Source organism: Bombus huntii, unplaced genomic scaffold, assembly GCF_024542735.1.
Source record: "Bombus huntii isolate Logan2020A unplaced genomic scaffold, iyBomHunt1.1 ctg00000058.1, whole genome shotgun sequence".
In the NCBI taxonomy this organism is placed as follows: Eukaryota; Metazoa; Arthropoda; class Insecta; order Hymenoptera; family Apidae; genus Bombus; species Bombus huntii.
Window position 1 is genome coordinate 869,937 of NW_026099319.1, and position 14,586 is coordinate 884,522.

At 36.7% G+C, this 14,586-nt stretch overlaps 1 protein-coding gene across 1 annotated transcript in view; it reads left to right on the forward strand.

Moving 5' to 3' along the window:
- Positions 1-14,586, forward strand: part of LOC126875780 (katanin p60 ATPase-containing subunit A-like 2) — a 292,008-nt gene that overhangs the window by 256,293 nt on the left and 21,129 nt on the right. The gene's annotated exons all lie outside the window — the stretch shown is intronic.

Here is a 14,586-nt window from a genome sequence, read left to right on the forward strand (position 1 = left end):
GTGTTCTTATGGTGTGCTAAATGTAGTGTATTTCTTTGAATTCTCGTCCATGGGTATTTGATGGAACCCTGAGGATAAGTCTAAAGAGGAGAAATATTTCTTATTTCCTAGCTGTGATAGTATATCGTCAATGTCAGGTAGTGGATACGCGTCTTGGTCTGTTAGTTCGTTTAACTTCCTAAAGTCAATCACTACTCGCCACTTTTGTTTCCCTGATGCGTCGATTTTCTTTGGAACGACCCAGACAGGAGAGTTATAGGGAGAGTCGGAGGGTTCTATAATCTCTTTGTTTAACATTTCAGTCATCTGTTTATTTATTTCGGTTTTATGATGTTCGGGAGGACGGTAGGATTTTACGTTGATGATCTTGTTAGGTAGATGATTCATTTACACTGTACACGTGAATGTGTGTGTAAGCGTCAGAGGGCGTCCAGGTCTCAGTAGAGACAAAAGACGATTGGAGGCTGTTAGGAGAATCTAGAGGAGGTGACAACAAGCGTGCGTGCAAGAAGGTTATCGAAGTCTTCAGAGTGTAATATATATATGTATAGCTGTTGTGTGCGAAATAAAGTAAACTATTTGTATTTTCGAATTCTCTCTATACCTTAACATGGTAGCAGAGCGTGGTTACTAGTTTTGCAAGCTATTTAGTGCGTGGTTTTTAGTCTTGCGAGTTTAGTAAGGGAAGAAACGTTCAAAGAATATAAAATAAAAGAAAAAATACTTCAAGCACGTAGGAACGCTTGAGTAAAGAATAGGAAATCAATTAAAATGGAGAGATCGGAAATTATGCTATCGATATTCGATGGTGAGGGTTACGGTATGTGGAAGAAAAGAATAACAATGTTTCTGAGATATAAAGAATGTGATATTGTTATAACTAGAGTGAAGACTAAAACAGACAATCCAGACTGGGATAAAAAGGATCTGAAGGCGATAAATATAATTTACAGTGCCTTCTCAAATAGACAATTAGAATATATTAGGGAAGAAAAAACAGCGTATGAAATAATGAAAAAGTTCGACGAAGTGTACTTGAAAGAATCGACGGCACTAGATCGTGTGCAGAAGGAGATTGGAGAAGATAAGTCTTGATAAATACAGTGATTCAGCATCGTTTTTTAGCGATCTTGAAAAATTAATAAATGAATTAAAAGGTGCAGGCGCAAAAGTGAGTGAGAGGGAAAAGCTGAATTACATGATAAATACGTGTTACGTCGCGTAACTCTACCTAGCCCAGGCCACACACCGCGGGCAAGATGGCAACCAGATGTCTTCGGATACTCACTGCGTACCCTCAATAGTCTCAAGTATCTTCCATAAATCTTAGGAATTTCCTAGTCGAGGTCCTTCAAACTGAACAAACGTCTGTTTCCAAAGCATTTCTAAAGACCTTTGTCTACTACGGCTTGACAAGGGAAAGTTGGTTTTTCTCACGTATGATGCAACTTTCCTCCCACGAACCACTTTCTCTCGAGGGCGGTTAAGACCCTTCGTTTAACCAATTAACAACGAAGACTATTTCCCTCACTCCCTTAGTCAAAATCGTCACCAACAAATCCGATGGTCCCGTGCGCTAGACACACCCATCCTTAGCTTTCCTCCGCCACAGCATCGTCTCCGAACATCACTGACTTTACATCCTTCGAACAGTCAACATCCTTCGACCGGGTTTACACCCGAAGATCAGTCAGTCTCAATCAAGCATCTCGTCAAGCGGTCAGCAATTCGAATACAATGAGTCGACAAATCCATCAGTATACGCGATAATCCGTCTAGAGACTCAGGTCGCACTCATTCGTAGTCATCTCATAACAAATATTCATTTTGTGTTACACCGAAGTTGTTGGTTTGTGAAAATATATAATAACCTGTTAGCAACAGCGTTATCCTTCATTTAACTACCCTTATTATCCTAAACGAAATAAGGGATCGAGCGATTCGCGGCGTCGATTAGCAAATCGTAACGGGAATTTACGACTCCCGTTGACGCGCTTCTTCGAGATCGCGTCTCCCAGCGAACGTGCGAAAACAATACGTTACCCGAAGAGTATAGCTACATAGCGGATATAATAGATGCAGTGAAAGAAGAGAAACAAACGGTAGCGTGCGTGAAGAATAAAATAGAAATAGCGGAAAAGAAAGATAAGTCTAATCGAGGAGAAATGAAAACTAATGCCTTTGCTGCAAAAAAGGAAGGATGCTTCAAATGTGGAAGAGTGGGATATTTTGCATGAGAGTGTCAAAATGGCGTCCAAGCGGGAAGCAGTAACAGTTATCGGCGTGGGTCAACACGTGGTCGCAGCAGAGGAAGAGGAAACAAAGGCAATACGAACAGGGGGCGTGGAAACTTCCATCGTCAATCAGCAGTCGGCACGAGCGAATATGGCAACTCAGGAGCAGGCATATGGATGGCAACAGCGCACGCAGCACACAGCAGCGAGATGAACGAGATAAGTGGTAACGAAATAACATACTTATTTGTTAGGGAAGTGATACATTTACACTGTACATGAGAGTGTGTGTGTAAGGGCCAGAGGGCGTCAAGGCTTAGTGGAGACAAAAGACTGTTGCCAGATGTTAGCAGAATCTAGGATAGTCGGTTGGCGACCAGCGTGCGTGCAAGACGTTCTTCAGAGAGTAATATAGATGTATAACTGTTGTGTGGGAAATATAGTCAATTATTTGTATTCCCAAATCCTCGAATTTCCTTAACATGGTAGCAGAGCGTGGTTACTAGTTTTGCAAGATATTTAGTGCGTGGTTACGATCTTGCGAGTGAGTTTTCAGTAAAGAAAAAAAAACTTTCAGAGAAAAAAAATATACTTCGAGCACGTAGGAACGCTTGAGTAAGAAAAGAAAAAAAAAGAAGAATCAATTAAAATGGAGAGATCGGAAATCATGATACCTATATTCGATGGTGAGGATTATGGAATGTGGAAGCAAAGAATCACGATGTTTCTCAAATATAAGGAATGCGAGGTTGTTACAACTAGAATGAAGAACGAAAGAGACGATGAAGACTGGGACAAAAAGGATTTGAAGGCGATAAATATAATTTATAGTGCAATATCGAACAGACAATTGGAGTATGTTAGGGAAGGAAAAACGGCGTATGATATAATAAAAAGGTTCGATGAAATGTACTTGAAAGAGTCGACGGCACTGCAGATCGTATGCAGAAGGAGATTGGAAAACATAAGACTGGAGAACTACAGTGATTCAGCATCATTCTTTAACGATTTCGAAAAATTAATAAATGAATTAAAAAGTGCGGACGCACAAGTAAGTGAGAGGGAAAAGCTGAATTACATGCTGAATACGTTACCCGAAGAATACAGCTACATAGCGGACATAATAGACGCATTGAAAGAAGAGGATCAAACGGTAGCGTATGTAAAAAATAAAATAGAGATAGCAGAGAAGAAAAATAAATCCAATCGAGGAGAAAGGCAAACCAACGCCTTTTCTGCAAAAAAGGAAGGATGCTTCAGATGTGGAAGATTAGGACACTTTGCGAGAGAGTGTCAAAATGGCGTCCAAGCGGGAAGCAGTAACGGCTATTGGCATGGGCCAACACGTGGTCGAAACAGAGGAAGAGAGAACAAAGGCAATACGAGCAGAGGACGTGGAAACTTTCATCGTCAATCAAGAACCGGCACGGGCGAGCATGGAAACTCAAGAGCAGGCATATGGACAGCAACGGCGCACGCAGCAAACAGCAGTGAGACGAATGAAATAAGTAAGAACGAAATAGTGTGGCTATTAGATAGCGGTTGTACCGATCACATAATTAATAATATAAATTATTTCGATAAATCTATCGACCTAAAAGAACCGGTAAATATATATTTAGGCGATAATAGACCGATAAAAGCGACAAAAGTTGGGAATGTTATAAGTTATTTTGAAGCATTCGGAAAACAAAATAAAATAAATATGAGGAAAGTATTTTACGCGAAAGAAATGTCCGCAAATTTGATTAGTTTAGGTAAACCAGCAGACAATAAGAATACGGTTATTTCCAAAGGAAATATTGCGAAAGTAATAGATGAGGATAATATACTTACAGCTGTAGCGTTCAAAGAGAATGGGACATATAGAATAAAAAGTATATTGAAAGGGAAGAAGCACTTAGTAAACAGCGCCGAACGTAGTGGTATGAGTAAAAAGGAAAGATGGCATAGGATGCTAGGACACGTAAATTTTAAATATTTAGAGATTTTGGGTAAAGAGCAGCTAGTGACTGGCATACCGAATGAATTTGAAAAGGAACTTTTGAAATGTAGGGTGTGTATAGAAAGCAAAATGCATAACTTACCTTTCAAAAATAATCGAACTAAGGCTAGGGAAATAATGGAAATTTTTCATACGGACGTATGTGGTCCCTTTAAGACTACCGGATTCAATGGAGAAAAATATTTCATTTCATTTATCGATGATTATAGTAAAATAGCTAGGATCTATTGTATAAAATCAAAAGATGAGGTCTTTGATTCTTTCGTACAGTTCGTAAATGAAGCCGAAAATTTAACGGGCAAGAGGTTAAAAATATTAAGATGCGATAATGGTAAAGAATATTTAAATAATCGAATTTATAAATTTGCTAGGGATAAAGGTATAAGAATAAATAATTGCCCAACATACGTACATGAATTAAACGGGACAGCGGAAAGGTATAATAGAACAGTGATGGACATGGCGCGTTGCTTGTTAGCGGAAGCGAAAGTACATAAAAGGTACTGGCCGGAAATTGTTTGTACAGCGGCATACTTGAAAAATCGAATATTAGCGAATACTATAGAAAGAAAGACACCTTTTGAAATATTCTTCGGGAGAAAACCAAGTGTTAAAAATCTACATCTATATGGAAGTAAAGTTTTTGTAAGAAGGCCAGAACAAAAAAGAGTTTCCAAATGGGATAAGAAGGCAGATATGGGAATTCTGTTAGGATATAGTGAAGTAGGTTAGAGAGTCCTATTAGGTGTAAAAATAACAGTAGCGACATGTAGAGGTCGTAGAAACAGACAAAAAATGTATCGGTTTTGAGGAGAATTCATTCGATGCAGTTAGCGATGATAGTAAAGATAATTATTTATTGGACAGCATGAATAAGGAAGAGTTAGAAAGTAGAGAAGATGAAAATGATAATAGTTCTGAAAGCGTAAAGATTCCTAGGAGATCTACACGTAATAAGAAAAATCCAGTAAGGTATCCAGAAAAGGAAAACAGTAGTGAGATTCACGCAAATTATTGTAGAGTAGATATCTTTTGCACATTTGAGGAGGCGATTTGTTGTGAAAATAGTGAAGTTTGGAAACAGGCTATGGATAAGGAAATAGAATGTCTCTATAAGAATAAAACTTGGAAATTGGTAGAAAGGGTAAAAGGCAAAGAAGTATTAGATGTAAAATGGGTTTACACGAAAAAATCAGAGGACAGGTATAAGGCTAGATTAGTGGTAAGGGGATTTCAACAAAGAAACGTAGCCGATGACATATATTCTCCAGTGGCGAGTAATCAGACCTTTAAGATATTGCTATCATATTGTTGTCAAAATGGAGTAATAATTGAGCAAATGGATGTAGAAACTGCCTTTTTAAATGGTGAAGTAACCTCGGAGGTATATGTAAATCAACCAAAGGGATATGCGGACGGAACGAATAGAGTTTGTAAATTATCGAAAGCGCTTTATGGGTTAAAAGAAAGTCCGAGGGATTGGTATGAGTGTTTTGATAGGTATGTGACGACATTGGATTTTAAGAAGAATAACATAGAGTTGTGCCTATATACTCATGGAGAGGGGGAAAATGTTGTTTATTTGCTAATATATGTAGACGATTTGTTAATCTGTAGTAAAAACAAAAAAAGGATACAAAATGTAAAGAAGCTATTACCTGATAAATTTAAAATGAAAGATTTAAGTGAAGTAAAAGAATATTTTGGAATAAATATAGAGTATGATTATATAAAAAATGAAATGAAACTAAGCCAAACGAAATACATTGAATCATTAGCGAACAAATATAAATTACAAAACAGCAAATTGTACTGTACACCAACGGAAACAAATTTAAAAATTGAAAACGCTGAGATAAATAGAAATGACATTGGATACAAGAATTTAATTGGCGCATTGCTGTATATTAGTACAAATACCAGACCCAATATAAGTTATAGTGTGAATTATCTTAAGTAGATTTCAAGATTGTTGTAGCGAGACACATTTTAAATATGCTTTGCGAATATTGAAATATTTGTACCGAAATATTGAAATATTTAATATTAAAGATTTAAGGTTACATTAGAAAAGGAATGAAAAGTGTGAAACGATAGATTGTTATGTGGACGCTGATTGGGCAGGAGATCATTTAGATAGAAAATCTACTTCTGGATATGTAATTAAATTGTATGGAAATGTAATCGGTTGGAAATCTAAAAAACAAAGGTGTGTGACAAAAGCCTGGACGTATGCAGAGTATGTAGCTCTATCGGAAGCGGTGAGTGAATTAATGTCTATTAGAGAAATTATGAAGGTCTTCAATGTAAATCTAGACAATAACCCTGTAAAAATATAATATATTAATTATAATTATATATTAAATATAATTTAAGTAGGTACAGACGAAAATACTACATAGGTTCTCTAAGAGGTTTTTCTATGTGCGATAGTCGAATCAAAGATTTGAATTTTTCGATTTGATCTACAGTGTTTATATTTTCAATAATGTTAGAAATTTGGACTGAAAACTTACCACCATTGATAAAGCATACTGGCGTTGGCTTTCCGTCGAAGTATACAATTTTTTGAACGATTTCTCCCGATGCGAGGGGTGGTTCTTGCTGCAGCAGAAGAGTATTATTATCTAATTTTAATGTTTTATTGGAGAGTTCAAATCGATATTGATTTAAACCGGGTAAGCCTAATATGCCGTCTTCTATGATAGGGAAATTATCATCTACTAAGGAAAATTCTATCTCTTTGTTGAATAAATTTAGTTTAATTTTGGAATTGGATTCGTATTTGGAATGTTCCATGGAGAATTTCTATGTGTCTGGTATTATTGTCCTTCCTGGGTAGCATCCTCGTTTAAGCAAGTTGATTCCTGCTCCCGAGTCAACGAAAAATCGCAATCCTCGTCGTCCTGGTAATTGTAGTCGTATTGTGGATAATCTTCCTGAGGTAGCATTGTTAATTCTGATTGTTCTTGAATGTGGTTTATTCCTGGAGGGGCTTTTGTTTGAGGCGGTATTCGAAAATTTTGGCATTGATTAGCAAGGTGTCCCAATCGATCGCATTTGAAACATTTCGTTTGTGGCCTTTCGTTTAATGGTCGATTTTCAAGCTTTGTAAAATTATTCATTCTTGGTAGAATGTTTTGTGTGGGTGGAGTTTTGTTATTCATGTTACTTGTAATCGTGAAGCGGTTACCTACTGGACGAGACGTCTGGTTACGATAAGATGGTGGAGTGGTTGTTTGTCGTGTCATCCGTCTGCGAGCGTTGTCTTTGCGAAAGTATTTTTCCACGTCCATTGCCTTTTTTTCTGCATCGATGATGTTTGGGGGGGGGGGGATTAGCCAATAGCACGTGTCCTATTTCTGAACGAAGGCCTCTTACATAGTCAATCACAGAAACCATGTATAGTCGATCGTTCATCGCTCATCGAGTTAGTTCGTCTTTATATTCATTGGTAATGCTGTATTGAAGTTTGTTGAAAACACGTCGAAATCTAATGTTATAATTTTGCACGCTTTCGGTTATTCCTTGCTTTATCACTCTTAACTGATCTTGGTGTTCTCTTACTGATGCTTGAGTAGCTACGTTACGTCTTAATCCTTCGTACAGAGTTTCGAATTCGTTAATATGGATATTGCGGATTGTCATTGCGGCTTTTCCTACAATTTTCTCTATTTTGATCATTTTTAATAATAACGTTTGTTCGCTACACATCATTCTCATTTCTTTTATTTCACGAATAAAATCTTCTACACTTATATCGTTTTCTCCGTTTAGTATCGGAGATACTAAACAGCTTTTAGATTTCCAGAGTTTCCAGCTGTTGGATTGGATGGTTGGACATATGTTGGTGGCTTTTGTGGCATAGGTGGAGGTGGATTAGTATCGTGTTTTAATACTGATATATTATCGTCATCGTCAGTCATCATAGAACCGAATTCAGTTGATTTTACGTTTATTTGTGGTAGTTTAACACGAGAGAGGTTTCTACTTAATATTTCCATTTCGTTAGCGCGTTTTCTATTTTCTTCGTTCGCTAATTTTAAAGCATTCTTTATTTCGTTAAATTCTTGTCGAAATTCTTCGTTCTGTCTCTGTATTAAGTCTAAAATTGCTCTGGTAGAGGAATCGAGTGATCCCGTTTTATTTTGAACTCCACTTGTAGAGGGTAAACTTGTCTCGGCTTTTGTGTCTTTCTTGTTCATATTGTCTCTTCGCTAGAGTTACTAGAGAAACTAACTTTTCGCGTTCTATATTGTTTAAAAGAATTCCGACTTTTCTCACCTTGATACGTAAGTTCGTAGAATGAGGTTCCCTTGCGGTGTTTTCCTCTGTGGCGCGTTCAAATGTGTTGTTTGAGTGTCAAACTCGTTCTGTTGATTTGTTCTATGCTGACAGTGGCCCCGTTGATTTGGTCCACCGTGGTAAATTATTGACAGCAAAGTTCATAACACAAGTAGTTCGAATCCTTCGATCTTCAATAATGTCCGTAGACCGAAATCGTAACTTCGTTTACACTGAAGCGAATGGATCCTGGCAGGATCGCCAAAATGTCACGTAAAAATAATGGGAAAATAATAATAAAAAAATGTTGGGTTCTTGAACCAGAGTTCGAGGTACCTTTATTTTATAATAGGATTACAAGTGTGCGATTTGACCGTTACCGAAAGACTGAAAGACTCGATCAAGACACAGCCCTTCTAGATGTTCGTTTATCTTATGCCTATGTGCCGAATTCATATTCCTTTGTTTTGGGAGTCGGTGTCGTGTGCAAGGCTGTTCAGGTTTCCTGAGTCTGTTGGAGATATTTGTTGACGTTACATGTACGTCAAGACTGTGTAAGTGTCACGAGGCAAAACAATAATATGAGTCGCTCTCGATTTGCATCGTTCTCTAACTCATGCGCCGCTACATACTTATATAGCTATTATTTCTTACAACCTAGCGTATGCAGTTGTGTATGGGGCCTTAAGTTCACTGTTTATAGATACTGCTAGGAATTAATCGAACGAATTCAACGCAGTCGCGTTTACAGAGTTCCGTATTATCGGAAATGCCGAATTCGCGTGGTTTTGCTTTGACGTTCGTCCACGTTGACGATTGTTCAAAGAACAACCGAGAGGCCTCCGCGTCGCAGCTACGAAAGACATCGAAGCCGCAACACCCTTCAGTGACTTCCCTATCTTTTCCTAAAACCAAGGATGACGCAACTCAGGCAATCGTTACAAGCGTTCGAACTTCACATTTTCTTACCATACTATCAACAAAAAATGAAAGCTGGTTTTCAATGAGTCATTATATAATTATATGTCGGAGATGAAAGAACACCGGAGCCTTTGGAATTTTAGATAATCCCGCAACATTGTAACCTAGAGTCTACTATAGCTGTAATTGAACAATTGTAGTTATTCAATCCGATTGTAATTGTTCTAGATTAGTGACGGTGAGCTTTGGCTCGAGGTGACAGTCTGTCGCCCAACGTAGCCGCGGTCAAGGGATAAACGCTTTGCCTAACAAAGGTATGGAGTAATTCTATAGCTCTACTTAAAAGAAATATTCGTGGCGACACGCGACAGTAAACATTCCAACGGTTTCTGTCCCGTGGCTCGCCACACGCAGACCCTATTCTTCGAGTAAGATGATTGCCAGATGTCGATGCGTCTCCGCAGTACATGTTCGGCTAGCCCGAGGGCCCGTTATAAATCTTAAGGTTTAGTTAACTAAAGTCCTTCAAACAGACAAACAGTCTTTGTCCCAACTACGGGAAGATAGGGGAGACATATTTTTCAACGAGCGGCGTCTCCCACTAGCAACTTTCCCTCGAGGGCGGCTAACATCTTTTTCTAACCACCGATATGGAGATTGACCAATTAGCAGCAACGTCAATTTCCCTTACTTCCTAAACGAAGGCTTTCCTCGACGAATCCGATGATCTCGTGTCCTTAGACACACCCCATTATAGTTTTCCTCTGTGACATCATCGGGACGGGACGGGCATTCTTTTACGCGCTCCCGTCGACCAAAGAGTAACGTCTTTACGCTCAGCAATTATTTTTACGAGTCAGACTTAGATTCAGCGAGAACGCCCATCTGTCATCCCGTTGGCCGCGGATTCGTTATTGAACCGGAGACCACTGTCACTAGTGTCGCGGACGTCTCACCGCCGTGGTAGATTGTCAAAACCTGTGTTATTCATACCTGTGTCAATAAATCGTATCTTCGTTACACCGCAACGATGGCTACCTTCAATGAAGACTCCTCAAACACCGACAACCCTATCCCCAATGTCATTCCGACATATATATCCACCGAAAATGCGCTCTTGTAGACAAACGCTCGATTCGCGTCATAGCTTTTAAAGCTTGTCGCATCTCAATCCGTTGGAAAAAATTTTTCCTGTAGCATATTTTATTTTTACGAACCAACAAGGTCTTTGTTTATTTCCTTCTTTTTTTTTGCTCCAATTTCCCCATTGTTTTTTCAAGGATAGTATTTCAGAGCCACTAGTCAAGTTTATTGTAACAATAAACTTACGTTTCGGAAACATTTTGTGCTGTGAAACAGAATACACTAAAGTTTGAAGGTCACATCGATTTTCGAAAGTTTATAAATGGAGGTGTATGACAGTATCACCAGCTGTTGCTGTCCAAGTAACTCCAACATCGAAATACTACAACGATTCCAATCGAAAGCGCTAAGAGCCTTAATAGACGCACCTTGGTATGTTACCAACGAAACCATCCATCGCGACCTCAAGATACCTACAGTCAAAGAGGAAATAGCAAAATATAGCGACAGATATAGCAAAAGAGTCAAGAAACACCGAAACCCCCTAATCACTGGACTACTCGATACGACGGACCAGATTCGCAGGCTGAAGAGGCACTACTCGCTAGACCTAAACGTTAGATTCATTTAATTATCCAAATTAAGCATATGCACTTACTTATAATACTTATAAATTATACCTATCTATAATAAGTATTAACTTATTGTAAATAAACAGCCATGTCACTGCGCCACGCCAGAAAAATTACTGAAAATTCTCAACGCGAGAATTGATTGTAATTTCAACAAATAAATAAAAACAAAAAAAAAGCTGTTGCTGTCCCCAAGCGCCAAAATACGTTCTGACTACTATTTTATGTATCTCACAGAAGTATGTCTTCATTCATCATCTCCCATGCCATCCACCAACGTGTTCTTAACATGTTATCTCCTAGTAAAATATTGATGTTGAGTCAGATATCCAACTGAATAATCTTTTCGGTGTCTACTATAAGACATTTAAAACCAAGGCTCGTACACACGTGTGCTTATACGTCAGATGTAATACTTAACAGGAAACCTGCTTATATTAATATTAAATTTATGCATAGTAGGATGTTCGACCTTTGTAAAAATGAAATTATAATACATACAATTTCACCGTGGAAAAGTGAATCTTTCTAGCATGTGCACGCAAATGCAGCGGAGGGGAGGACTGTGCATGCACCAAACAACTTTACGTTCGTAATTTTTCACACAAATGTACAACTGTAGGGAAAAAATTATCTCTGATTTTTCGGATGTTAGGAATCGACAATATCGCATAACGGAATGCTGTGTTCTACGTATTCTATTTTTGTTACGAAAGTGGTACAAACGAAGTCCACATAAGAATAGTACAACAAAATTGGTTGAGGTTAGGTTATCGTGCAGATATCGCGGCTTTTGCATTGGAAATCACGCAACTGCCAGTCTCGTCGTTCCTTGTAAACGAAAGAAAGGTATTGTAATCGGTCGGAATTAACATAAAACTCGTCGTTTCATGATAATACTGTGCATTCTGAATATGCTATGATTTGGTTTAAAATAATAAATAGTCCATTCTTGCATACTATTGCTCCAGCTTTACTTGTATTTTCCATATTGGTATAAATAGAAAGACAATTAATGTCGTTCGAGTCTATTTTCGGATTATTTATATTACGTTTAATCCATATAGTTATTATATGAGACATAGTATCGTAAAATTTGGAAGAATAAAACGTCCGTACAGGAAGTACATTTTATAAGAACTCCAACAAATCTGCGTGTGCACCTAAAATACAAACTGATAGTGATTGTTCATAAGTTTATATACATTATCTAATGTCAATCGAAGGTATCAATTCTTTTTCTCCATAAGAGTACTTTTTCATTTATATGTGTTCAAAAATACATGTGTTCAACCGTGAAGCATATGTCACCTACAACGAAAAAGAGTTTTCCTATACTTAATATTTCCTTTATATACCTATGAAAGTCTATTCTTCGCGTAGTATGAAATTATGAATAAATCTGGAATATTGTTCAATCTGAAAAGAAAAATAACTTATTGACATCATTCATTGATACGAGATTCAGAATGTTTGTTTTGTCTTGCAGAAAAAGAAGGCAGCCCTCCCTTTCTTTTAATGTGAAATAGAAAGCGAAAATTTGAAAACAGATTTTTTGGAAATTTACTTGCAAATATCGTTTTCAATATCGTGATTTTCTTCCCAATGGTACTGTACTTTCAAATTTTCCAGTATCCCTCTAAAAACAAAAAGTCGAACCTCGTTATTGTTAACGTAGGCATTACAAGGAAGCGAAGTATTAGAAAGCAGCTCCTTTTTATTATGGATTTCTCTATAATCATGTAAATAAGAAATTCCGGAAATTTTTTCCTCAAGAATTTAATTCTTGTGTTTTGATTGATAATTATTACACTGCATACTAACTTTTCGCATACTGTTCGCGTCTAACAGTTTCCTAATAATAACTACTTCAAAATTACATATGTTCTTGCACGAATTCAAAAGTACGTATGATACAATTACAATTGATTCTAAAATAATAATTATTTAAAGATATTAAGATACTAATTAAACGTTTCACTGTATTTCAAAATCTGGAACAACAAATTTTTATTTATAAAAAATGAAACTGTCTTTATATATTCTTTGTCATGATGCTATTTCTTATTACCGTGTCGACATTTTTTAAAATTCATTTTGTTATCTCTACGCAATAGGAAAATTCATATACTGCTTAATATTTTTTGCATATTATCCATCCACCGCATGATATCTTCTGAAAAATCAAAATATTAATGTTATATTATTACAATGCTTCTTAAATATCAATTTTTGACAAATTTGAAATCCAATATATTTTGCACAATTATTATTTATCAAAAAATTCCAAGTTAGTAACTTTCTTTTCAAATGGCAAATAACATATACTTTGACTTACCTGTAAGTTTTTGTTCCTAATCATCATTTCCTCTTATAGAACATCATTATTGTTCTTATAATTACTACCAGTGTCATAGATATTGTAGTGGCTACAACTGAATTAATAGAAAATGATAAATAACTGTGTATAACACTAACACATAATTGTGTATAACAATGACACATAACTTTTACTTACATATCTGTCGATAAGGGATTACTTACTGTGATATCCTGTTGATGTTTCTTAAGGCACTTGATTAGGTGCGATACGGTATCATTCCTTATGGTATACTGTAGATAAGTATTTTAGAAAATAACAAGAATAAATCTAAATTATTCAGAGGTTCCAGTTTCGGCTTAGACATAAATACAGGACCATTTGCAAAGAAGAAAGGGTGCGTTTCTACAGCCTCGTTATAGTAACCATGAATACCAATCTCTGAATTACTGGTTACTAAACATAAATATCCTATAAAATTTAATATATTTCTTTAATTTTTAATACATACATGAGTTAGTAGTTCTAAATTATGAATCATCCTACCTGTGATATTACGCTTTTCCTTATAATATCATCACTCGAGTGAACAACATTAAGATCATGTAAACCATGTCATCCTATCTTACTGTGAAGATACTTAGTTATGTTATCTAACATTATAAAAATATCATCAAATTCAAGTCCTTTTATTCACATCACATGGCCACGACGATCTGGTTCTTCGTTATATAATGTTCTAAAATTTGTCGTATATATAGGATGTACAAACCGTGATATCAAGGTATCAGTTCTTCCTTCCCAAGGGACAGTTTCATTAAAATTCTGATAGAATTAAAAATTAATTATTAATATTCTAACAATCATATATGTTAAATACGTTATAGTCAACGATATATACCTGAGCGAATGTAGGGGTGATTCCTTGATAATTATAAATGTCATCAGCCCACATCATTGTGCCACTTCTTTGTACTCCAGCCTCTAGATTAACAGCCTAAACAAACATACGAAATTTTATAGAAGCTGTACAAAATATAGTATATATGCGCAATATTGAAGCGTTCAAGGGGATATAAAGGTAATGTACATCACATACACGTGTAC